The sequence below is a fragment of the Orcinus orca genome, chromosome 2 (assembly GCF_937001465.1).
Source record: "Orcinus orca chromosome 2, mOrcOrc1.1, whole genome shotgun sequence".
In the NCBI taxonomy this organism is placed as follows: Eukaryota; Metazoa; Chordata; class Mammalia; order Artiodactyla; family Delphinidae; genus Orcinus; species Orcinus orca.
In genome coordinates this window covers 185524920-185550414 of record NC_064560.1, presented here as the reverse complement: position 1 = coordinate 185550414, position 25495 = coordinate 185524920, and positions in this window count along the sequence as shown.

Sequence of the window (25495 nt, the reverse complement as noted above, 5' to 3'; positions counted from 1 at the left end):
TCTCCATTGAGTGATTGAATTCTCTCTGCAGGTTTTCTAGGGACTGTCACAATAACTGTATGTCCATTTAGATATTTTTAAAAATTGTTTCTGTTCTCACAGTAGGCATGGCAGAGAGAGAACTACTGTAAGCGACTTTATAGAAGGATTATATATACCTAGTGGGATATATTCTAAGGAAAAGAGAGCTCAAAAGGAAGCAGAAAATAAACACTAATAGTCTTAGTGTTAGTAATAATGATAGTATTGTTACCCTGAACATATTATTTGTTTAGAATGATGCAAACTAGGAACTTAAATATTCAGTTTAAAAAGAAATAGATGTGAATATAAAGTTCACAACTGAAACATTATCTCTTTCATCAGTGCTTCTGTTTATATTTCTGTCATTTCTTTGGTTTTTTTTGGTTGTGTTGTTTGATCTCCTTGTATGTCCAAGTATTAGGATTTTTGATTGACTGCGAGGAATTTTATATATAAAATATTACAGATGCAGTTTGAAGCATTATATATATATATATATATATAAAAAATAAATAATTAATGTTCTTTTCTTTTTAGCCATTAAGTGTTTTTGCGTGTGTGTTTTTCTTTTTTGCGGTACGCGGGCCTCTCACTGTTGTGGCCTCTTCCGTTGCCGAGCACAAGCTCCGGATGCGCAGGACCAGTGGCCATGGCTCACGGGCCCAGCTGCTCCGCGGCATGTGGAATTTTCTCGGACCAGGGCACGACCCCGTGTCCCCTGAATTGGCAGGCGGACTCTCAACCACTGCGCCACCAGGGAAGCCCTAACAGCTAGTTTTGATATCTGTTCCTTGTGGACAAAATCCTACATGTTAGAGAAAAGACAAAGCCTGTGTATTATAAAAAGTCATCAAGAACAGCCTATCAATTACTTCTTTATCAAATATAGGTCTCATCCCATGAAGCAGTGTAAAGATTTGGTGCTTTTCACTCAGGGAGCAAAATATCATTTGCTTCTGACACTACCTTTGTAGCCCAGTTTCATATATTTTTTAATCATTAAGTTTGCCTTGTTTGGGATGCTAGCTCTGCTTCAAGGCATCAAATAATCCAGAGGTAACTTGTATTACAAATGGAATGGTCAGGATCGTTAATAAGTCAAAAGTAAAAATAAATGATTTAAGAGAAATACTAAAGAAATTCAGCAAATCTGAGTACTGTTTTTGAAACTGACTTTATTATTAAAATGGACATTAAAACGGAAACCACCTTATGTTGGCAATAAGGGGATTTCAGAAGCTGCTATGTTAAAATTCCATTCCATTTTGATAAAAACATAAAATTATATACTCATGTTTATTTATTCAACATTTTTTATTTATATAACAAATGTTACTGTATGCTGATCTATGAGCCAGGCACTTTTCTAGGCACTGGGAACAAAGCAAGGAGAAGAAGACAAAAATCTCTGCCCCAACGGAGGTTATATTCTGGTAAGTAGGAGACGGACCATACACATATATACGGTCACGTGAAATATATAGAGTGATGGGTTGTGGATGGAAATTTGAGATAGAGTGGTTCAAAAAGACCTCGTTGAGGAGATAATTGAGCATGGGTATGAAGGAAGTGGTGTTTTTTCTTTTAAACATCACAATGAGATGCCGAAATGCTTCTTCTAGATACCCCTAATTAGTAAATTGATCATGGGAATTTGATCAGAACATATATAATGGGAATAAATGGAAAATTCCTCTAGGGATTGTCTTAAAGGTGAAGGCTCTGATGGCAGTTTGGCTAACAGGAAACCAGCAGATTAGGATCATTGAAAGACAATTGACACCCACTCCCCACTTTGATAATGCCACTTGCAATGAGAAAAAATTAAGACAAGTGTAAAACACTACTATGTTGGTGGCATTTGGCACAAATATGAAAACCATTCTGAAATGTAGAAGGAAGTATTAAACCATAGATATACAAATTTATTCACAGGACAAAATTTTTACTATACTATTTCAGGAATATACGACCTTCAGACCTGACTAGACATAAAGGCCACATTCTGTATTAAAACACCTACAAGAATAGGACTGCTACAGCTAAGATTCATGGAGTTGAAGAATTTTAGTGCAAGAACAAAGTAGTCTAGGCACTTTCATTTCATTTACAGGTCTCCGAGTCTCCTAACAATCAAAGACTTAATCAGACATCTAACTGGCATTTTATAGGTGTCATTTAACAGTACCATAACATGTGGCACAATAGAGTAGGGATGTGATATGATCGGGACTCCTTGGAAATTCCAGTTCCCTATGAAGTCCCGTCCTTGTGGCCCAGGGCATAAATAATAGAGATTCACGAACTTGTGGAAAATCTGTAACAATTCTCCTACACATGAATTCTGCCTGTCATCCATTGTCTGTTTCAAGTATTATATTGGTCTAGAGATGGTACATAATATTATTTAAGTTTTCAACAAAACTCCGAAAAACTGACAGGAGCTTATAATAATAAACACAGAAATTGTCAATTTTAGGGCAATTTTACAACGTACCATCCTGTGGTTTTATGGGGATGATTTCTTGGCAGGTATGCTATAACCCTGGTATTCATAATTTAATGAATATTGTGTGTCTAAATTATTTTTGAAGCCATATAAAAGAGCATGAGTTGGCCAGTCCAGATGTACAGAGATGGCATTAAGGGTGATAGAGCAAGTTGGAACTGAATATTAGGATTAGAATATTATAAACTTGTTGGAATCAATCCAGTAGCCAATCAATGATATGATTGAAATGTTGAAGACACAGCTTGGGAATACCGTGGCGGAAAGGTGGCATTAAATGAGCTGAGTACATTCTTACATGGGGCCATATAGGACTTGCTAAGAGAAGTGCCTGGGGGAATACAGATATTAAAGGGAATTTCAATAACAACATGAAACAAATAAAAGAGGTGATAAAATGTAATTATTTTTCCTAGAGAATTATCACAAACCAGATCCAGGGAGGATTTTAAATGGGACAGAGTTGACTAGAGATGTGCAGTTAGCCTTCAGTAAACTCTGGGTACTGAAGACTAAGTTTAGAGGTAATGAAAGAAAATGAATTGAACAATTTTCTTGCCCTTCTCGTAGGTGTTATGTTTCAGGGTAACTAAATAGTCTTTGTCAAGAGGGAAATCTCTCCTTTACAGAAGTCCAGATAGACATATAGAATGAATAACAGAGTTGGAAAACAAAAATGTACTTTTCAATCACTGGCATACAATGTTAGAACCCTTTTGTGGATGGACAGTTATGTGATACCAAAATAAAATCCACCAGTCACATTCTGGTTGAAGGAGAGAAGCACAATTTTACCATGGAGGAATCAAGCTGCCGTTTCGTCTGTTCAGGGATCAGTTTAACAATCGAGTGAGTGAACAATCAAGTGAGTGAACTTGGAAGAGGGTCCTCCCTCAGTCAAGCCTTGAAGCGACTGCAGCCCCTGCCGATAACTGATTGCAGTCCAGTGTGAGACTGAGTCAGAAGCAAAGAAAACTGAGGTAATACATGTTTGTTGTTTAAGGTGCTACGTTTTGGGATAATTTGCTACACAGCAACAGATAATTATCACATAAACCAAATAACACCATGAAAAAGCATTTAGGTAAGTTTGAAAGGTGGAGCATTTATCATGCATGCTTCCTCAAGACAGATATCATCACCAAAGGGACTGTTGAACACTGGAAGAAACATGAGATGCAACAGAGTTTTGATTTGTGTCTTGATTTGCACAGAATAGCAACAAAGATATTCCTGGGACAGAAAAATGTGAATATAGATTGGGTATTGAAATATATTGAGGAATCATTAATTATGTTAGTTAGGATACTGTTATTTTGGCTCTACAAGAAGATATTTTTGTAACTGAAGTATGTATAAATATTTAAAGGTGAAACACTATATTTTCTGTTTTGTCCTTTATACTTCAATATAAAGAGTGGAATATATGTGGATGTTTCAGTTAACTTGGTTCTCCTCCTTGGAGGTGGTCAGGTAGCATTTGAAGGACCTTAATCGTGAATCTTCATTCCAGTGGGGTCACACATATTGTTACAGAAATCAACAGAAGACTTATATTTAGCATAATGGGTTCTTAAAAATAATTTTTATTCCTAAAGTATAAGTGATGTGAAAGACATGGCTTCGATTAGGACAATTAAATGTAGTTCACCATCCTTGTATGAAAATGAAGTGTAAGTATTCAGGTAGCCCAGTGGCCACACACCTTTACAGCAGCACCTGTGTTCTAGAGCTCCATGGTTCCAATGGTCTCCCTTAATAGCCTGATGCAACAATAGCAGCGACTGTTTCTCTAGTGGACACATCACAGCCTCTGTCCTGGAGTGAAATTTTCATTCTAGGAGCTCGCTTGTGAGAATGTCTAAAGCCAGAGAATGGGAATTTCCCAAACCTATCAAGAAAAGTCTTTTTTGACAATTTGGGGGCCTGTTTGCCCATAAACGTTATTTGGCAGAATTTGGTTGGAAACTTGCTTTTATTGTAATAAACCGCCCAGTAGCCAGGTTTTAGAGGAGGGGACATAGGGTTTCCACCTTCCTCTAAATCCTTGAGGTTACCAATCGTGAAAGGCTGTGTTACTATTTGTCCAATGTACGACTTTCTCTTCCGGTGGGATATTTACACTTACCTAGACTGTATAACTCAGGCGGGGCAGTATGACTTGCTACAGAAAATAAAATGATGGAAAGTGACATGTGTCATATCTACGGGGAAGCTTTCAGAGTCAGTGCCTGATTCACGTGACATGTTCCTTTTTCTTTCCTCTACAAGTATGGAAGCATGTGACGAGGTGACGTTTCTCTCTGCCTGGGTGTGTCATGAACCAGGAGAAGCAGAGATTCCCTGCCAACACATGATGGACCCGTGACATGAATGAGAAGTAAACTGTGTTTTGGGTTTTTTTTTTTTTTTGCGGTACACGGACCTCTCACTGTTGTGGCCTCTCCTGTTGCGGGGCACAAGCTCCGGACGCGCAGGCTCAGCAGCCATGGCTCACGGGCCCAGCCGCTCCACGGCATGTGGGATCCTCCCGGACCGGGGCACAAACCCGTGTCCCCTGTATCCGCAGGCGGGCTCTCAACCACTGCGCCACCAGGGAAGCCCTAAACTGTGGTTTTAAACTGCTGAGACTTTTATTCCGCTGTATAGCCTATTGATCCAGCAAACTTTACTAGACAGACCTGATGGCTAGTCACTACCAGAAATCAGCTTGCAAAACCAGCTCACAGTGAATGGACACTGAAACCTGGAAATGAATGTAAAAGGAATACGTGAAAGGAAGAATACAAGACAGAAGGAGTTATCAATCACAACTTCTGTTAGATCAGTTATCTCACTCTAATGCTTTAGATACTTTGACTCCCTCTGAAGTTATTAATTCCACTTAACTAAGAAAATTTGAAGAAATTAAAAACAATGCACCCAAACCTCCATCATCACCTTTGTCTCTAGCCTCTATGTACATATTTTACCTTTTCTTTTTCCATTAGCATTAACTGGCAAACTAACCTCTCTTTGTGCACTAAATCCCAACCCTTCTAGCCTCCTTAAGAACAATTCTTCCATCTTTGTCCTCTGTCCAGTTTCTCCCATTACCACTTCATTCTCATCAGCATTTAACATAATTTGTGAATCGTATCCTGATACTCCTACTAATAGCCAACCTCATGGGCCTACTTAGTGTCCCCTAAGCATGCAGTGCATTGCCATGGCTCCATGCTTTCCATGAGCTATTGGTCTTCTCCTTGAAATGTTAAGTAACATCCACCAGCCATCCACAATACAAATATAGTTTGCTTCACAAAATACCCATCCATGAAAAATATGTCCAAATGTCACTATGAAGCTTTCTCTGATTTCCCCCAAGTAGAATTAATAACTTTCTTCTTTGTTTTCCCAGCAGTCCTCTTTTCATTCAATTATTCACCATCTATTGAGTACCTACTATGTGCCAATCAGTGAACAAGATGTTGTTAAAGATATGTGGGCTTACTTGGGGAGCTAGGCACCTGTATGAACAACACAGCACAATTTTCCTAGTTATGTTTTGGATTAAATTCCAAATGTAAATTTTTGTGGATAATCATGAGGAGTAATATTTGAGCACTTTTAATATTTATTTTAATTACCTCATTCATCCACCTTTCCTTCTAGACTATAAGATAGTGTTGGGTAAAAGCCATATAGCCCCCTGAGCTTTCTTTCATCAGTAGGGGTCTACTGAATATTGGTTAAGACCAATATTCAGAATCAAGCAAATGCAATTTCAAGTCCTGCTGTTCTGACCATTATCTGTCTCTTAGCCTTGGATTTTTAAGCTATGCAACAGATTCATAATAATCGTAAGGATCAAATGCTTAATGCTTATAACATTTTTAGCATAGTGCCTGGCAAATAGTATGTCCTCCATAAGCATTAGACATAGCTGATGTTAGAATTGCTTTATTGTTATTATCTTTATTTTCCCAGTATTAATGCAGTACCTGGCATATAGTAGATACTCAACAAACATGTGATGAATGAATGAATGAATTCATAAATGCATGGATTTACATAACGCTAGCTATTTTCCCTCCAGAAGGTTATGTTTTAGGCTGCTCTATCAGTGAAAATCATTAACAACTTACAACATGAAAAAATAACATGACACCACCTAGAAAGGGAAGCAAAGCATAGGGAGACTTAATGGCCAATTCTAGCATTTTCCTAGCATTTTCTAGGGAGAACAACTAAGGGACAATTTTAATCAATACTGCATGATTGCGAGTTGTTCATAAGGATATGAAATTCACAACTTTCTCTTATAGTTCCTGGAAAACAGTTTTTGGAAGTGAGAGTGTTTGTTTGTAGCCATCCTGTAGTTTCTGTTCATGGCCAGTTCATTACTCGGTAAACTTCTGGTAATAGGACTTGTTCCAATCTTTGTTCCTAGTCCCTTATTGTGAGTTTCATCAAACCCACTAGACCCTCCGGAATAAATCCAGCAGTTAACTGGTCTGTGATGCAGCTGGGAGACCGCAAACAGCACATCCCACAACACTTAGCAGAAAAGAAAACACTTGCTGATGCCTCGCCAACTCCTGTGAGCCCACATGGTAGATTCTGGCCACCTCCTCCTCCCTCTCTTAACTCGCAATAGAATGAGAGCAGGCCAGTTGCAAGATCACTTGAAACTTATTTTCTTCTTTACATTCCAAACACATAGCTAGCCTGTGGCAGAGAAAAACTAGCTCTCTAATAAAGATGTGTGCTCCCTTACACAGGGTAGAGTTGCAAGACAAGCATTATATTCCCAGTTCTCTGTTCAGTTAAGGTGAGACCATATAAGTGATTCGTGCCAGTAGAATTCGAGTGAAAGTGACGTGTGTCACTTCTAGGATAAGAGAGTAAGAAGGACTCAGCTGATGGTTTGCAGACATCAGGATGTGTTTAAGATGACAGAGTCTTCTTCAGCCTGGGTTCCTGAATGACTCCGCAAGTTCATGGAGTAAGGCCACACACCCCTACCCTCACTGACTTCAAGGACTCATATTTTCCTATCACAGCAGAAATAAACTATAACTGACTGGGATTGGGGGTTTTGTCTATTCTAACAACTATTTCCTTAACTTTAATACAGCCCACCTTACTATTTACTTATGTTACTAGCATTAAATACAAAGTTTCTAGGAGTCCAATAAACCAGGTATTTGATTTTCATAAATTCAGCCTTGAGTTGACTAGTAGACAAAACATTTCACTGGAGTCATTCGGACCAGTATTTGAATATGATTTCTACTAGTCTTAACTCGAAATTGTACTAGTTAGGGTACATAACTCTACTTGCTACGATAAACAACCCCAAACCTCAGTGATTTAACTCCCAAAAAGGGAGGGAGAGGAATATTTTCAGAAAGGAAGGCTCAGTTTAAGCTAAAGCCATTAACTATAATTTTTCCCAGATCTTTAAAAATTGGTAAAACTTAATTCTATAAAACCTCTTAAAAGTTTTACTGTAAACTGCATAACAGAATGGCCTCACATTGACCTTTGAGGTCTTAACCTGCCAGTTTGTTTCTGCTTGGCACATTTTGGTGAAGGCTGTTTGCAGTTACAATCATCTTGGAAATCTGAAAAAGATTTTGTTTTTTTTGGTCATCTGTCTGTCTCAGAAAGAGCGCATTGAAGTCCTTCCCTCAAAGTGAAAAAAGGAACAAAGAGGGAAGTAGCAGTTCTGAGAGATTTCTTACAGTTACATCTGAGACAAACAAGACATAAACAGATATCAAAATATATGAAACATGGGCAGGACTTTGGTACTGCCAGAATAGGACAAACACAATAGCAGCTATCTAAAATTTAAGACTAGCAGCTGAAGCATATTTACCAATGGGAAGGGACCACACGAAGGGGGTAATGTTAACAATAATCATCATCAACTATTTTTGCTACCCATTTTACATATTTCCTTATTTAATCCCCTCACAACCACCTTATGTGACTTCAATATTCTCATGTAACTAAAAAGCAAACTGAAAAGTTCACTCTTTTGCCAGGGTCACATCACTGTGAAGTAGCAAAGATCAGGTCTCTCTCCAGATTTTTCTCTAAGAGCCCATGGTCTTGTCTTCACTATCCATGAAAATCAGCTTATCTGGGGAAGAAAAGCATACAACTGGTAATTAGGAATTGTCTCTTTCATCTACTAAGCCATCTGCAGCTCCATCCTTAGTGTCAGACCTGCATTACGCTAAGATGAGCAAATCCGTAAGCTTCAAACATTCCCTCAACCCTGGTTCAAAAATGACCAATACGGAATAAGAGACAATTCCTATCTAATCTCAGAAGCTCTGCCTTTAAAACACATAGCATGAAAATACATAAATAACTCGTATTCCTACCTAATGTTTCAACTATTGTCTGTTCCAGGTGGGGTCACGAAAAGTCCAAAACTGAGCTTCTCCGCTCTTGAAGAGGTGGTGTTGATACTTCAGATTTTTGTTATTGATATAAAAACCACAACCATTTAAAAGGCAGAGTGGAAACAAAATACGGCCATAATTCTCCCACTACCAGCCCTGCCAAAGAAAAGTCAAGGGAAAAGACATAAACTTCATATTTTAATTTTGCATTTTGGAAACACTGATTATAAAAAATAGCCATTGACAATTGGTGCTAGGTGGTATGTAATTTCACAAATAGCAATATGCTGAACATATGTTACTTCTTTTATATTCCAATAACTTGACTATTCTTTATTCATTTAAGGTCATAAAAAATCTGCTTACCCTTCTATATTGTCATATTTTACACCTTTGTTAGCTTACTTGAAAAATTAAACATTATTCTATAGAAATAATAAATGTTCTTTAAAAAGATAGATTTTTATGAACTTAAATTTTTCAATTAACTTTGAAGGCTATGTTGGTAAACATAATTACCTAGTTTAAGAAAGTAAGCAGAACCTCCTTTCATGATTAAGTAACATGTGGGAACTTGGGACATTTTTTTCTACTTGAAGTATAACTGACCTACAGCACTATGTTGGTTCTTGGTGCACATCATATCTAGAGACCAAAAGTATAATTTGCATTTAATTACTATGGAAACTCTTTTCCATTTACTTAGTTTGACTTCTGGGTCTTGTGATAACTTTTATTTTACTTTCAGGAAAGGGCAGCCAAGTTTGCAAGCGTTAGTTTGTATTAATCTGAGGACCTGAAAAAGAGTTTGTTTCGGACTGTTGGTTAATTTCCTCTACCAAGGTTTCTCTCACTTAGCTGAGAAGAATATATATAAAATTGCAAACTACACATGCCACCTCTCCCTCAATTCCATAAGTTTCTACAATTAAGTGGTTGTCTTAACACCTGAATAATATCGCATAGTCTGCAACTGAAAACTAGTTATATAGACTATGGAGAAATAATTCTAAAAGTTCATTCAACAGAATTTCTTAGGGCATTAAATTATAATTATAAATAAATAGAATTAAAACATTAAAATGTATTTTACCCCTGAGAAAGGAGATCTGTTAAATGAGAGTTTTATGTGTCACTGGGTTTTGTTAGAAAATTTGAATTGCTGGAATGACCTTCAGCTCTTTTTCCCTGTAAATATGAAATGAAAACTGATATATTGAAATTTCTCTATTACTCTAGCCATTGACCTGTCAAAAATATTATAGGTTGGTTTACTTCAGAAATTGGCATTAATAGGAAAATGACAAGAAACTTGCTGCTCAAATGCTACTATTTCCGGAATTTAAAAAATTGCATCGGCGTCTATTTCGATTTCTCATTTAGAGCGGCAGGGGAGAGAAGATTGAAATCAAACGCATCATCTGGGTCTTGAATGGATTTGCACTCACACTGCTTGGTTCTGAGAGAGATAAGTGAATACAAAGGTGCCCATTCTGAGCCTATATTATTTTCGTCTTCTAATTCTCCTTGGTGCTTCAGACCTGATTTGAGATATACTCTTAATAAGGGAATACTGGGGTGAGTTTTGTTACTTCCTAAAACAACCATTACTATAAAGCTCATGATCGTTCAATTATTGCAACTTCTAATTTCCTAGTTTTTAAGCAACTGCTTACTCAATTAATAAAGGCCAGTTAAGAAAACTCAAAAAGGAAGTTTTCCTAAGTAGCATTTTGGCGGAAAAAAAAAAAAAAGATCAATTTCCAGTTAACAACAAAAGAAAGAGTACTTTCCAATTTATGAAGTACTTTTGTGCATTTTATCCCATTTCTCACATGAATCCTTCCAATATCCTCATGAGTTTGATGATTACATTAATATCCATAGAGAGGTTTTTTTTTTTTCCAACTGAAAAAAGAATGTGAACTACATTGATTTTTCAATGAGTTTTAATTAGGAGTAGTAACATGCCAATTTTTCAAAAAGGAAACAGATTTTCAGAAAAATATCAGTTATATAAGGACATGCAGTGGAGAAGAGGCAGAGATAGGTCTCAAATGAAAGTCTTCTAATTCCTTGTGTCCTAGCAGATGAGAAGCTGTTTTCTACGTTACAAGTGAATTATGCCTCACAGTGTATAACGTGCTTAATGGGTGTTGTCATATTTGAGCCTAGCACCAGCTGGGTGAGTTTCATATTGTACACTGTTCTGGAAATGTTGGACTGTAGACCTCAATTCTAAATATCCATGGACCTTTCATTCTATACCACACAGTTTATATAGGATAATCCTAGATACGTATTCAAATTCATCCTTGACCAGCTTAATTGCTTTGCCTTCGTCACTTCCCTTCTGTTAAACTGTATGCTTGTTGATCTTTGTAAGTTTATCTTACTACTTCTGCATTCTCCCACAGTGCTGAGGAAAAAGTTAACAACAGGTACAAAAATATGTGTACTTTAGTCCATACTGCAACAATACATTTTATTTTACTGAAATCAAACCAACTGGAATCCCAGAACATAATTTTTTACCTATTTGCAAAGAAAGAGAAAGTAAAAAATGTATCCACTATTATTTCAAATGTACTATCAGTGCTCATAGCACAAAGTCCTAATTATTTTAAATGAAACAACTGAAAATTCCTACTAAAAGATAGTGCAGGTTAATAAAAATGCAACATAAATGTCTAACAGAAATAAAGATTGCTCTAAAATGCAAAGCATGTATTTCAAGCACAATTTAATCAGAAGAGTCAAGCTTATATTAGTGTTTTCAGTAAAAAAAAAAAAAATAGATTTTATTGTCTCTTTGAATGACACAGCTCAACTTCTAGTTAAAGCACACATTTACCTACATTTTAATATAGCATCTTGTATGGATTTTTTTAATCTACTCTGTACAAATTCCAGAGCACTGATCACTGCTGACATTTAATGCAGACCCTACTTATCAGACAGGCCTGCTCATTGTACCCCTTCCTGAATGCTTCCCTTCTGTGCTTTCTCCATCACATTAAGGGTAAGGTCTTGGAGGGCAATACTCCATCATTTCTCACTTCATCTTCCATGTTGTCTCTTCCTTTGGAAACATTACCTCCATTCATACCTCTGTCAATAACAACCAGACACTATTCTTTAAGATCCTCCCCACCCCACAGCTATTTCATTGTCACAGAGAGAGGCAAATTATTTATACACCTTTATGAGCTATGCAAATTCAAAGAATAAATTGGAAGATAATCTTCTTGAGATACTCTCAGATCCAACTCTGGGCTGCTAAGCAATATCAAGACTCTCCAAGTTAAAGTAGGCTGAGATATATGTGTATGTAAGTGTGTAATTAATTATGTATAATTAAATTTGCAAGATCAAATATAAAAAAAACAAAGTAATATCCTGACATTCCATGATGTAACAAAATTGGTATTAGATGAATCAGTGTGTTAACAAACAAACAAACAAAAAAAACAAAGGCACCAAACAACAGCTTGAAAAACACATAGGTAAACAATTTATTTCATTGGGGATCAGAAGAATTCCAAGAAGCAATGGATAAAATCACACATGATTTATTTGTTGATATAATTTTTTTCAGCACATAAAATATATTACAAACAAATATTAATTGGCAAACTTGGACAATTACTTGGGCTAAAAGATATTTCTTAAATGAACAAATGAAGGAGGGCCATTCCAGTACAGGCAGGAATGGACACAGAGAAGGTAACCACCAAAGAATGAAGAATATGAAAGACTGATCATCATAGTAAGAAAGGTGTGGATTTTGTTTCTGAAATAAAATAGGGAATGATACATGTTAACCCCTTTCTATTTTTAAGGCAGTTTGCAATCTGCAGTTATTATTTTCATTTTGCAGATGATGAAAACTAAGGCTTACAGATGCCAGTTTTTCCTGACAGATGCCAGTTTTTCCAGTTTTTTCTGACTAGCAAACTTCATTCTTTCCACTACATAATCCTGTCTTTGCATCCATCACTGCCACAATTGTACCAGTGGCAATTTTATTTCTAATAAATCTAACCCTGCTCAAGCATACATTTTATTGCTTTAGAAAGTTTTGTCTCAAAGAACTCTTTGAGTTATTTGTAGATAGAAGTATGGACAGAATAGACCCCCTTGATATTTTCTGTCAACGTTTGTTCCCTTGGTGAGCAAATCAGTTAAAGGAGTTGGCTGAAATAATGGAGCCCCGACAGGGCTTATTCCTGTCTGTGACGGTGAGTGGCACAGGTGCATATATTAACTTATTTTTAAAAGTTCTGATTTGGGAGCGGTAGGATGAGTCATTAAAACTACCTCCCCTGGGACTTCCCTGGTGGCGCAGTGGTTGAGAGTCCGCCTGCCGATGCAGGGGACACGGGTTCGTGCCCTGGCCCGGGAAGATCCCACATGCCGCGGAGCGGCTGGGCCCGTGAGCCATGGCCGCTGAGCCTGCGCGTCTGGAGCCTGTGCTCCGCAACAGGAGAGGCCACAACAGTGAGAGGCCCGCGTACCGCGAAAACAAAAACAAAACAAAACAAAAAAACAAAAACAAAAAACTACCTCCCCCGTATGTCTTTTCCCTCATTCTCATCACATTCCTCAAAATCCTCAACCAGGGCTAAACTCAGTCTTTATGCTCCTTCTAGGAAATGTGTTAACCAGGTTACAAAAGCTCTTCACGTTAGAGATGGGAAACTTGAGGTTCTATATAGCTAGGAGACCCTCTTTTTACAGCTGAGGAACTGAGGCTGTGATTGGGAGAGAACAGTAAGACTAGATTCTAGACTCATTTGAAGGTAAGAACAAGTTATGCACCAACTCTCTGGGGTGGCCCAGCTTCAGTGATTGCTAAACACTCCTCTGGCTGCCTCAAATTCCCCCGGGCAGCTTTGAAAAAATTCAGATTTTCTGGAATCAACTACCAGAGACTTTGGTTCTGGGGTGGTGTCTTGGAATATGTTTTGAAAATAAACCAAACCAAACCAACCCTCCAAATGATTCTGATTGTTCCCAGGTAGTGAACCACTTTCCTGAGGCAACATAGTAATTAGTTTAAAAATCACAACTAGAACCAGCATTTTGTCACTGTGCCCTTACTTCCAAGTCTTCCAGTGTGAAAAGGTGTGCTGGACCCTGTTCCATGAGAGGCAGCCTGAAGGGGGAGAGACAGCTCAGCTTTAGGCTCAGGGGCCTGGATGCAGGGCTAGGGGCCACATACTAGCTGTGTGACTTTAGCTGTGTGCTTAAACACTTCAAGACTCAGTTTCCTCATCTGTAATACAGGGCTGGTAATAATAATGCCCACATCTGATTATTGTTAGAAGGGTTAAGCATGTTCTTTTTATAAAATACTTATAACACTAATCAGCATATAGTAAGTACTACGAGAATATTTATAAAATGGAATAATTCTAGACTTTTTAAGCCTCAGCTGTCAGAATGCAATAGTTTTTTTCTATCCATTCCACGTTTTAAAAAATTTTCTCTGTGTCTGACACCACAAATGTTTTTAGTTTTTCTCAAAAGAAGTAGGAATTTTCCTCCTGTTTATCTACTTGGATCTTGGTTCAGACCAAGATCCGGGTTTTCTCATCTCTATTAAAGAGACAGAGCATAGAGGTCCATCAAATATCCACCTCATCTGATTGAGTTGCAGGTTGCATCAGTCAAGCCTAGGGCCACACTAGCACCCGGAAGTCCCCACCCACCAGTTGAAGCCTTTCAGCTGTCTTATTAATGCCAGCTTCATGATACTCTGGGAGGCTGAAACAGCCAAATGCTACCATATCAGGGTTTTTACTGAGGTCTTAGGTTTTGAGCACAGGGGGTCCTTAATACTCTTGTCCCAATTTAATAAGACACTAATCCTCAGAGAGGATTTGGCTGTGTTTTTTAGGGCCTCAAATGGTTTATCATTGATCCTCCATCCATGACACACAATGCCTCCAAAACGTGAGCTGGTAGGCTGAGCCCAACCCATGGGGAAACGGCCGTGTGGATCCCGTTGTACTTTGCTGCTCTGTGAGGGGTGTTCAAATGCAATCCACTCATTCAGATTCAATGAGAAGAAATTAAAACCCCCAAGTAAAATCAATACTTATCTCTTTTGTGCCTCATCAGTGACTGTAGACTCTGGTTTTCATGGGTAATAGATTCAAGCACCGCTGCTACTGAATGCTTAAATTTATGGACTTTGCCATAGTCATTAATTAATAGTGTGCACACACAGAAAAATTACCAGGCAGAACACTTAGAAATGAAATTATTGCTGAAGCACTGACTACATAGTTTTTAAGTGGTCAGTCAGGTGAATAAAATGAATAATTGAATATGCTTTACCAGCAGGCAGTAAGGACAAGCAACCCAACAGGTTTTTAATTCTCTCTGACGAACACACAGCTTATACAGGTCTCTGTATTGATTTTATTCTTATCTAGTTGCCAAGACCCCTTTGTAGTTGCATGTTCTCTGCAAGGGTGTAGAAGAACCCCTCTACCACTGTGTGCAATCCCATAAAGGATGCTTTCGGAAGTCCTTTGCAGCAAATAGCTGGAGACTTAATTTTGGTTTGGGAAGCTGCATGGAAGATCAAAAGAATATGGGTTTAACCATGATGGAAATTATACCGTATCTTGGCCCTCCTTATACATGTTGTGAAATAATTTCCATGGCAAACTTTTCTTAGAAAATGCATGTTTTGTTGGGAATATCTATTATCAATTGGGCCCTCATTGATTTCTGAGTATAATTCTTGAGAGTATTTTGCTCCATGTCTGAAAATATGGGAAGAAAAGGATTCTGGCCAGATGAATGGGAGCTGAAATTGTATTGCATTTTGAAACCAGCTTTATCTTTGGCTTCCCTTTGTCTTTCCTCTATTAGCAAACTTCCTGTAAAGATCCAGATAGTAGATATTTTTAGCTTTGCAGACCACACAGTCACAGTTTCAACTACTCAATCTGCCACTGCTGTTTGAAAGCAGACGTAGATAGTTCATAAATAAATGGGTGTGGCTGTGTTCCAATAAAACTTTATTTACAAAAATAGGTAGTGAGTTGGATTTGGCCTGTGGGCTATAGTTTGCTAACCTCTGATTATTGATACATGCCTCACAGCCTCAGTGATACACAGCAAAATCTTGGAATGACTGACATCCTGGGGAGAGCAGAACTGAAGCCCTGTTGAGGAAGATGAAGAGTGAGCAGCCTTCTCTAGCTCTTCCTTTTTTCTCCTCAGCCTAGCTGCTTTCTTCCAACTGTGCAGAGTTCAGCTTCAGCACTGCACGTCTTGCGCTGCCCAGGGGAGGGCATTGGAGAGTTTTTTACATGGTTTGTCACTTGAATTGGGAAGTGTTTTTCCTAGTCAGGATCTACAGAGGAACTCCCAATGGAGAGAATTGAGGCCAGAGCTCATATTCCCCAGTGTTTCAAAGGTGTTGTTTCTCTTTTATTTCTCTTAAAGGTCAAAATCCTTAACCTCAAGGCAGGACTCTTGGGGCAAAAAAGACTTGGTTGCCTAACTGATTTTCATCACAACTCAAAGGAAAGTTAGGGAGGAGAGGGAGAAGGACTGATATTCCCCAGACAGAACCTGACAAGAACAGAAGGACATGTTTTCTTCAGATGACGATCCGAGAATGTGGTGAGCCCAGACACGAGGGTAGCTGAGAAAGCATGCCAGAGGCCTCTGCAGAGTGCATTTGGATTGCATAGATTTGCCAGATCCAAAGCTAATTAGGACCAGACAGAAAGAAGCCCGGCATTCCACAGCCTGGCTAGTCCCCTTAAGGTAATATTTCTTTGAGGTCTGAGAATATCCCATTGTTTATTTAAGCTTCAGCTCTCAGCTTTTTCCAAAGGGATTTGAAGGAGCTTAAACATTAATCAGAATACAAACCAAGACTATTAAAAATGAGCCAAAGCCAAGCTTATGCAGAGTTTTAAAAATGGCATAAATGCCGCCAGAGGTAGAAGATAAGCTGATTGCTTCTCTGGTGCTAGATTTGTCACAAGTGTAAGATTATTACCTGGGATGTCCCTAGGGAAGGACAGAACCCCAGAGCACAGCTACTGGAAGACACTTGGCCAAATTACAGCCTTGATCATCCTCTCCCCAACCCTGGGATTATTTTTATTTTAGGTGGAATTTGAGATTTGATTCAAATAAGCATCACTTTCAGGGGCTGGGGATGGTAGCAAAACCAGATATAACTCCTGATGGTGTATGTGGAAGGGGAGGGGCGATCTTAATTCACTGTCATTAATGCTACTTGGGACAGATGGATACGCAACTGAATGAGCCTTAGCAACTCCTTCTTTCCCCAGAAGTAGCAAAAAAAACAAAGTATCTTTCTTTTCTCCTGGGGGCCTCCTCCCTGGTCAGTGACTGCCCAAATGGCCTCAGTATTAATTCTAACACTCTCCTCCTCTACTCCACCTTCCCATGTACAATGATGTGAGGCATTTAGTCTTTTTCACACCATTGCAGGAATAGATAAGCAGAACCTGGAGTGGTGTAATTAAAGACAGAAGAAAAATGTACTAAGTGTGTGTGTGTGTGTGTGTGTGTGTGTGTTGAATGTTTACAGATATTTCTAAACTTTAGGGCTAGGTTTGGGCAGTTTCTCAAGTCACTTTTTCCTATGTTGTAGCCTTCAGTGAAAATCTGATGGGTCTCTGGCAATTGCATTCAAGAATACTGTATACTATATCAATGAGTTTAAGAGGAAGACAACTAATTCATTGATCCAGGCCAGATCATGAGACTGAATCAACTTTTTAGACTTGTTTATTACCAAACCAGAAAATAAGATGTCAGGGAGGAAGAAAGTTTCCTCTACCTTCCTAGGTTCTTCTGTTTGGCCTAAGAATTAAATTGACGTGAGACAAATTAATAGGAGAAAATAAAACAAAGATTTAATAATGTGTATACTTGGGAGAGACCTAGAAGAATGGAGTAACTTGCCAAAATATCTGAAAACCTCACCTTAAATAAAATCTTCAGAGAAAGACAAAAGAGGATGTTGGGGGTAGTGGTTTGGGACTTCAAAGGGGAAGAAGGCCAATGTTCCCATTAATCCAAAGCTATTATGCCATAAATTCTGCCTTGCCTTAAAATCGTCCAGTCTCAGCCCTTTTATAAACATCGTCTCTTATTTTCCCTCTTGACCCTATCAAGGTGGCTACAATTATTTTGAGGCCCACAAAGATGTAGATTGTTATGAGCAATAATGTTAATCCCATTCTCTTGAGGCCAGTTCTTGGAACTGTGCTAGCCATAGATTCAGTACTGCTCAAGTCGAAGCAGCTTATGTCATGGCTGCAGTCTGGTCATCACGTAGTTAGCTTTTTCCCTCTGGTGGCAGTTAGAGTATCTATAAAACAGCTCAGGAAGGTGCATCAGACAACGAAAGATTCTGTGACTCTCTTGTCTTAATCATTAACTGCTTGATGGCTCAGGGGGGCTTGGGAAACTTCAGCTTTTCTACAAGTAAGAATTGGCCTGGAGGGGCCTTTGTACTGAGGTGGGGACAGGGCTCTTCTTGGTTTCGGAACCAGCCACTGTATTGTATATTTATATACCCATGTAAGCAATGGAACACACTCTAACAATAACTTAAAATTCTACCAATTCTAGGTTTGTCAGATACATTAGTCATATTAGATCTTTCCTAGGAAAAGTAAAAGAAAATATAACTACTGAAAAAATTAATCAAAATATATGATTAGTAAGAAAGAGTACTAAGTTATATTTGTATAACTAGGTAGTCAGTTTGAAATATTTTAGGTTAAAAGAGGAAGACTGAGAAATCTGAAGCAAGGATTCCTTCTTTAATGCTTTTAGTTGAAGAGCAGGGTAGCCAACTGCGTATGTAATAAGCTTGCTTCTTCCCTCCAAGGGAGCCATTCGGTTAGCTATGCTTTTACCTTACACCTGTTTACACCCCTCTGTCTCCATGCATTAGATTCGGCAATAGAGCCTGTGTGACTCTATTGCTGTATGATTTATTACCTGAACTGCTGACCCTTTTTGGGTTGGAAAGATTAACAATGTGTTGACATCTGCACACTGGTCATTGTGTTTGGGCAGATAGTGGCTTTAGGGAAGACTACAGACAGGTGACCTGGTTAGCAGGTAATGAGAATATCGAAAGCCTCTCACCTTCTTTTTCAACATTACTTTTATAGAGGTGTGGCATGGTTGATTCTATCCTTGGTTTCCGTTTAAAAATGGCCCTACACTGCTATTTCCTGAATCAATGCTCTGCATTTATCATTTCTGTGAGAGAATCCTTCCTGCATATGCTCCTTATTAATGATGGTTTTCGTGTTGCAGTTTCTATCTTCCCATCTATCTAATGTCCAGCTCTCTGTTGTTAGGGAGGAAAAATTTCTCCTAACCTTCCTGTTTCTTCTGACTGGTCTAATAATCAAATCACCATGTAACAGATTAACAGAAGAAAAAAATAAGTTTAATTTTGTGTGCATTGGTGCTCCATAAGAATATGAGGCCCAAAGGCAGTTGGGCAGTTGCCATTCTAAGCTAAAAAGAAGAGGGTAGGGGTCTGAGACTCCAAAGAGGAGGAAGACAATTCACATGGAGATTGGAAGAGCAAATGTTTAGTAAACGAATGTTCCCCCCATGCAGAGATAGACGGACACCAAGAGGAATGTCAACAGGCCTGGCTAATTTTCCCCCGGTCTACCATACCTAGCTAATATTCTATATTTATCTCTGGAAGTAGGCCCTCTATCTAAATTCTCTTAGGTGGTTAAGGGGAGGTAGAAAGAAAAACTTCCTGAGTCTTCTGTTTCTTAAATAATCAGCCTAATATAATTCTCATGCCAAAGTACACATTTTGTGGTGAAAAATTTTGTACCCCTACACTGTTACGGCTTTGGAATATTTAACCTTATTTTGGATTTTAGAACCAACTGATTTGAGGAAGTTGTCCTTAAAAAATTAGGGTGCTACAATTTAAAAATGATGAAAGAAGTAAACTCTAGTGATCAAAATATCTAATAATTTTTGCCATTAAAAGGTAAAAGAAAGAAAAAGAAACATGCCTTCTATACTGTGGATAATGTTTGAACGTTGGCCGTCTTTTAAAAAAGGCATTAATAAGCAGTGAGGGAAGAAGGGGGATGCTTTCTGCTTGAAACATGGTGAAAAACAACACAGACCCTTCTTTCATAATGAAGATCAATTATTAGATAAGCAAACATTTATGAAGATGTCTATGTGTCTAGAGCTGAGGTGGTTATCAGAATGTTTCATTCCCTTAAAGTTCTTACCATTTTTCCAATAGGAAAAAAAAGTATTAGAAGTAATCTGATGGAGAAGCGGTGTTGAATGGCTTTATGTTTAAGCATGGGTTCCTCACCCACCTCTAACCAGACGTAAAAAGGAAAGATTAACTGAATTTGTCCTATTTTTTTCCTGATGTTTTATATCAATAAATACTTACTAGATAGTCACTATAAAGCAGAAAATCTGATGTATTCTGGGATGAGTGAGTGGAGTTATACAAACATGGAATTGTACAAACTGAGGTTCTTGCCCTCAAAGTGTGTATAAATTGAGGGGAATAAACATTGGTCTGCAAAATATTTGAATGGTCAGCTGGGGAGAATTTCACAAATTTTTCTTTCCTGAATACAAATGAAGCTCATATGTATTCTTCTCTTTTTCTTCACTTTGATGTTTTTCTTTCTTTCTAAAAAATTTTTATTTTATATTGGAGTATAGTTGATTTACAATGTTTTATGCATACAGCAAAGTGATTTAGTTATAGATATACTTACATCTATTCTTTTTCAGATTCTTTTCCCATATAGCTTATTACAGAGTATTGAGTAGAGTTCCCTGTGTTATACAGTAGGTCTTGTTATCTATTTTATATATAGTAGTGTGTATATGTTAATCCCAACCTCCTAATTTATCCCTCCCCCCAACCTGTCCTCTTTGGTAACCATAACTTTGTTTTCTAAGTCTGTGAGTCTGTTTCTGTTTTGTAAATCAGTTCATTTGTATCATTGTTTTAGATTCAACATATAAGTTATATATGATATTTTCCTTTGTCTGACTTACTTCACTTAATATGATAATCTCTAGGTCTATCCATGTTTCTGCAAATGGCATTATTTCATTCTCTTTTATGGCAAGTGGTATTCCATTGTATATATGTACCACATCTTCTTTATCCATTCATCTGTCGATGGACATTTAGCTTGCTTCCAGGTCTTGGCTAATGTAAATAGTGCAGCAATGAACATTGGGGGTGCATGTATTTTTTTGAATTATGGTTTTCTCTGGATATATGCCCAGGAGTGGGATTGCTGGGTCATGTGGTAGCTGTATTTTTAGTTTTTTAAGGAACCTCCATACTGTTCCCCACAGTGGCTGTAACAATTTACATTCCCCCTAACAGTGTAGGAAGGTTCCCTTTTCTCCACACCCTCTCCAGCATTTATTGTTTGTAGACGTCTTGATGATGGCCATTCTGACCAGTGTGAGTTGATACCCCATTGTAGTTTTGATTTGCATTTCTCTAATAATTAGTGATGTTGAGCAGCTTTTCATGTGCTTTTTGGCCATCTTCTTTGGAGAAATGTCTATTTAGGTCTTCTGCCCATTTTTTGATTGTGCTGTTTGTTTTTTTGATATTGAGCTATAACACCATACACAAAAATAAACTCAAAATGGATTAACGACTTAAACATAAGACTTGATACTGTAAAACTCTTAGCAAAAAGCAGGCAGAACACTGACATAAATCGCAGCAATATCTTTTTGGATCCACCTCCTAGAGTAATGAAAATAAAAACAAATATACAAATGGGACCTAATTAAACTGAAGAGCTTTTGTATAGCAAAGAAAACCCTAAACAAAACAAAAAGACAACACACAGAATGGGAGAAAATATTTGCAAATGATGCTACTGACAAAGGATTAATCTCCAAAATATAAAAACAGCTCATGCAGCTTAATATCAAAAAATTTTAACAACATAGTATGCAGAATTAGGCAATGGTCCAAGTGGTATCATTCAAATGGAAGAGGGAAGCTGGGAAGTTGGGGGGAAGGTCAAAGAGTGGAACAGTTTATGGATTATTCAAGAAGTATGTGTTCATAAGTGATTTTGTTATTTCATTTTGCATGGTGTCAATCACCAGAATATCCAGATATTTTATTGGTGATTATATTAGTGTGTTTTGGGCACCATTGCCTTCACTTTCTTCCATTAGTACCACGTACCCATTGATGCCTGGTATATAAAATATTCCACCTTCAGTAGAGAGTGTCCCTCTTCAAAGCAACAGTTTTAACAACAAGGAGGCTCAGATGTTCTATGAAGTGAAAAGGGGAGAGCTGGTCAACCAGAGAAGCAGAATGCTCCAGCCAGGGGGTGGGAGTATCATCAAAGAAGTGATCAATGGCCCAGGAGCCAGCTCTCCCTTTATAATGATGCTCTTTCCTCCATATCATCACCATCAGCTCAATTTTCAACATATTTCTATATCAAAGCCTGCACAAACCATACAACTTTAAATGTGCAAAAAGAGGCTTTCAATTGTTGTAATATGTGTTATGTGCATTTAATTTTCTGAATGAATTTAAGTTGAAACTTTTATTAGCTGTTTTATAGGAATCCATAGTGGACTTTATAGCTGCTGTTTCTGTTCAAGAAACAAACACATAGAAGAGGACAGAGGCCACAGGTCATTTAAAATGGAGTGGAATAAAGCAGGAAGCCGTTTTGGGTTTTTTTCCCTTTTAAACATTATTTAATTTGCTAGTATTTAATAAGTGTGTGTGTGTGTGTGTGTGTGTGTGTGTGTGTGCATATGCTTGACTATGACAAGTGAGGGTTGTTAGTGTAGAAGGCAGTTAGTGATATTGGGAGATACTGGCTGTATTAGTTTGCTCGGGCTACGGTAACAAAGTACCGCACATGGGTGCCTTAAGACAACTGGAATTTATTCTCTCACTGTTCTTAAGAAGTCTGAAATCTAGGTGCCGGCAGCCCCATGCACTCTCTGACTGCTCTAGGGGATAATCTTTCCTTGCCTTCTCTAGCTTCAGGAGTTTGCCAGCAATCCTCAGCATTCCTTGGCTTGTACATGCATCACTCCAGTCACATAGCTGTTTTTCCCCGTGTGTCTTCACATTGTCTTTACCTATGTGTGACTGTCTCTGTGTCCAAACTTCCCTTCGTATAGCAACACCAGTTAGATTAGATTAGAGTCCACACTAATAACCTCATTTCTATTTGATTACTGCTCTAAAGACCGTTATTCCAAATAAAGTCACCTTTGAGGTACTGGTGTTTAGGACTCCAGTTTATTTTTGGGTGGACACAGTTCAACCCATAACATTTGCATATTACCTTTTTAAAAAGAAGCCTAGTCTAGAGGTTAACTCCCAATTTTACTGGCTTCACCACTCACTGTCATTTCTTTAGTACCAAGTATTCTCTATTCTCAAATTCTGTCTGTTTTATTTCTCAGATGGCTGGCTGTAGCAAGTAATATTTTGGGAAGGGTAATGTGTGGTGGTATTATAGCCAAATTTCTTGTTTGAATTTTATAAATTTTCCACAAAAAAAGATTATTTTGAGGAATAAATTAAGGTGTCAGCATGATATGTGCTGCCAAAATCATAGCCGCAGAACTTTTTTTCTATTAAAAATCAGAATAGAAAAGGGTAGTTTTTTCTTTCATATGATGGAAAGATTGATGCCCCCTAAGGTTAAGTGACTAAACCAAGGTCACACATAGAGAGTCAGAGACAGAAAAAAAAAAGATCAATGTACATGAAGCAAATTCCATTGCTTACAGCCTCCATATTCAATTCCATGCTAGGATTTATGCTTGTTTTAAAAATCCCATTTGAACTAGACTCTCCTAAGTGCTGAGTTTAGAAGTCAAGCCCTCCTCTGTCCTCACTGTCTCATTGATCAAAGACTCTTCTCTTCCACTGTACTTTGCATATACCCCATACTTCCCATATTAAAACCAAAACCCAAAGCAAAACAAAACACAAACAAAAAACGGGCCTTACCAGGATCAAGAAACGGAAATATCAAAACATAGTTTGAGAATATTGCCGCTTTCATGTAAAGGATATTTTTTGGAGGATATTTGGCTTGGGCTTCCACTAAAACTGGGAGCACTGAGTAAATTCATATGAACTGAATGGCATTCAGATGGGACATGTAAATATATGTGGAAACCCCTGAAATTTAAATCTTAGTTTGGCCTCATGTTACTTGTGTGATTCTGGAAACCCCACTGAGCTCCTCTTATGTAAAAATGGGAAAAAAATCATCATCATTAACATAACTTGACATCCAGTAAGCATTCAATAAATGTTGCTGTCTTCATTCATGTTTCTGGAAATACTCCAAGAACTAATTATTTCATCTTGATGTTTCTCTGTATAGACAGCATTCAGACAGATCTGTGTTAAATTCTAACATTTACTATGTAAACCTGGGAATGTTTCCCTAATCTTTTGGTGTCTTTTGCCTGAAAAAAACTGGAAGGAAAATAACCCCTACCTTGCATGGATATAGTAAGGGTTACATGCAATAAACCATGTAAAGTGCTTGGTGTGGAATCCCACCATTTACCAAGTGTTTCACTTGTGATAGTTACTAATTTCATTGTTATTCTTATCTACTAATAGCACTATGTTTAGGGCTTGTCTATGTAAAATTTTAAATTTTATTTAAGGTGTTTTTTCTCAAAACTGTAAATTATTCCAATCACTTTCTTATATTCCATTAACAAAAGACTGAAAGTAGAGTCTTAAGAAGTTTTATGATTAAAATCCCAAATAGCTCCTGATTACTTTGAGAAAATCTTAATACATGGTTAAAAATTATTTTGCCTCCATCCTCCACCTTACTTCACTTATATTGTCAGGTATTAAGCTGAAATTGCCTGGAGAATGGATTGTTCAGTGAACAATGAAGAAGTTTCTATGTTTTATATATTATTATTCTTGACCTGAGGTATCTCTCTATGAACTCCTATGCTGAAGATCCTCAGGGCCTCTATTTTTCATCTTTAAAGTAATAAAAATAAAGAAGAAGAAGAAAAAGAAGGATGAGGAGGAAGAAGAGGAGAAGGAGAAGAAGCAGAGGAATGACAATGAGAAGCACTGTTATTGTTATCTTATCGGAAATTAAATAATGATATTCAGGAAAATGAATAGCTTAGAGTGCTATAAAAACAGTAACATTGAGTTGTCTATTAAAACTACCAAAAAGATACCTCCTTGATTGGATAGGACTATACCACAATTAGGACAAAGAGGAGAAGTAAAAGAAGAGGAGAAGAAAAAATATATATATTTATACAGGTTTTTTTTTTTAATGTTTCAGACACAGTGCTTTCAATTATGTGCTTATTCGTCTGCATAACAAATATTGAGTGTTATGATTACTAACATCTGGCACCTGGGAAAAATGAAGCACAGGTCTGGGAAAATCACTGAAGTTTACATTGCTGGTCAATAGAAACCTGAGTTCTGTCTACTTCTTTCAAG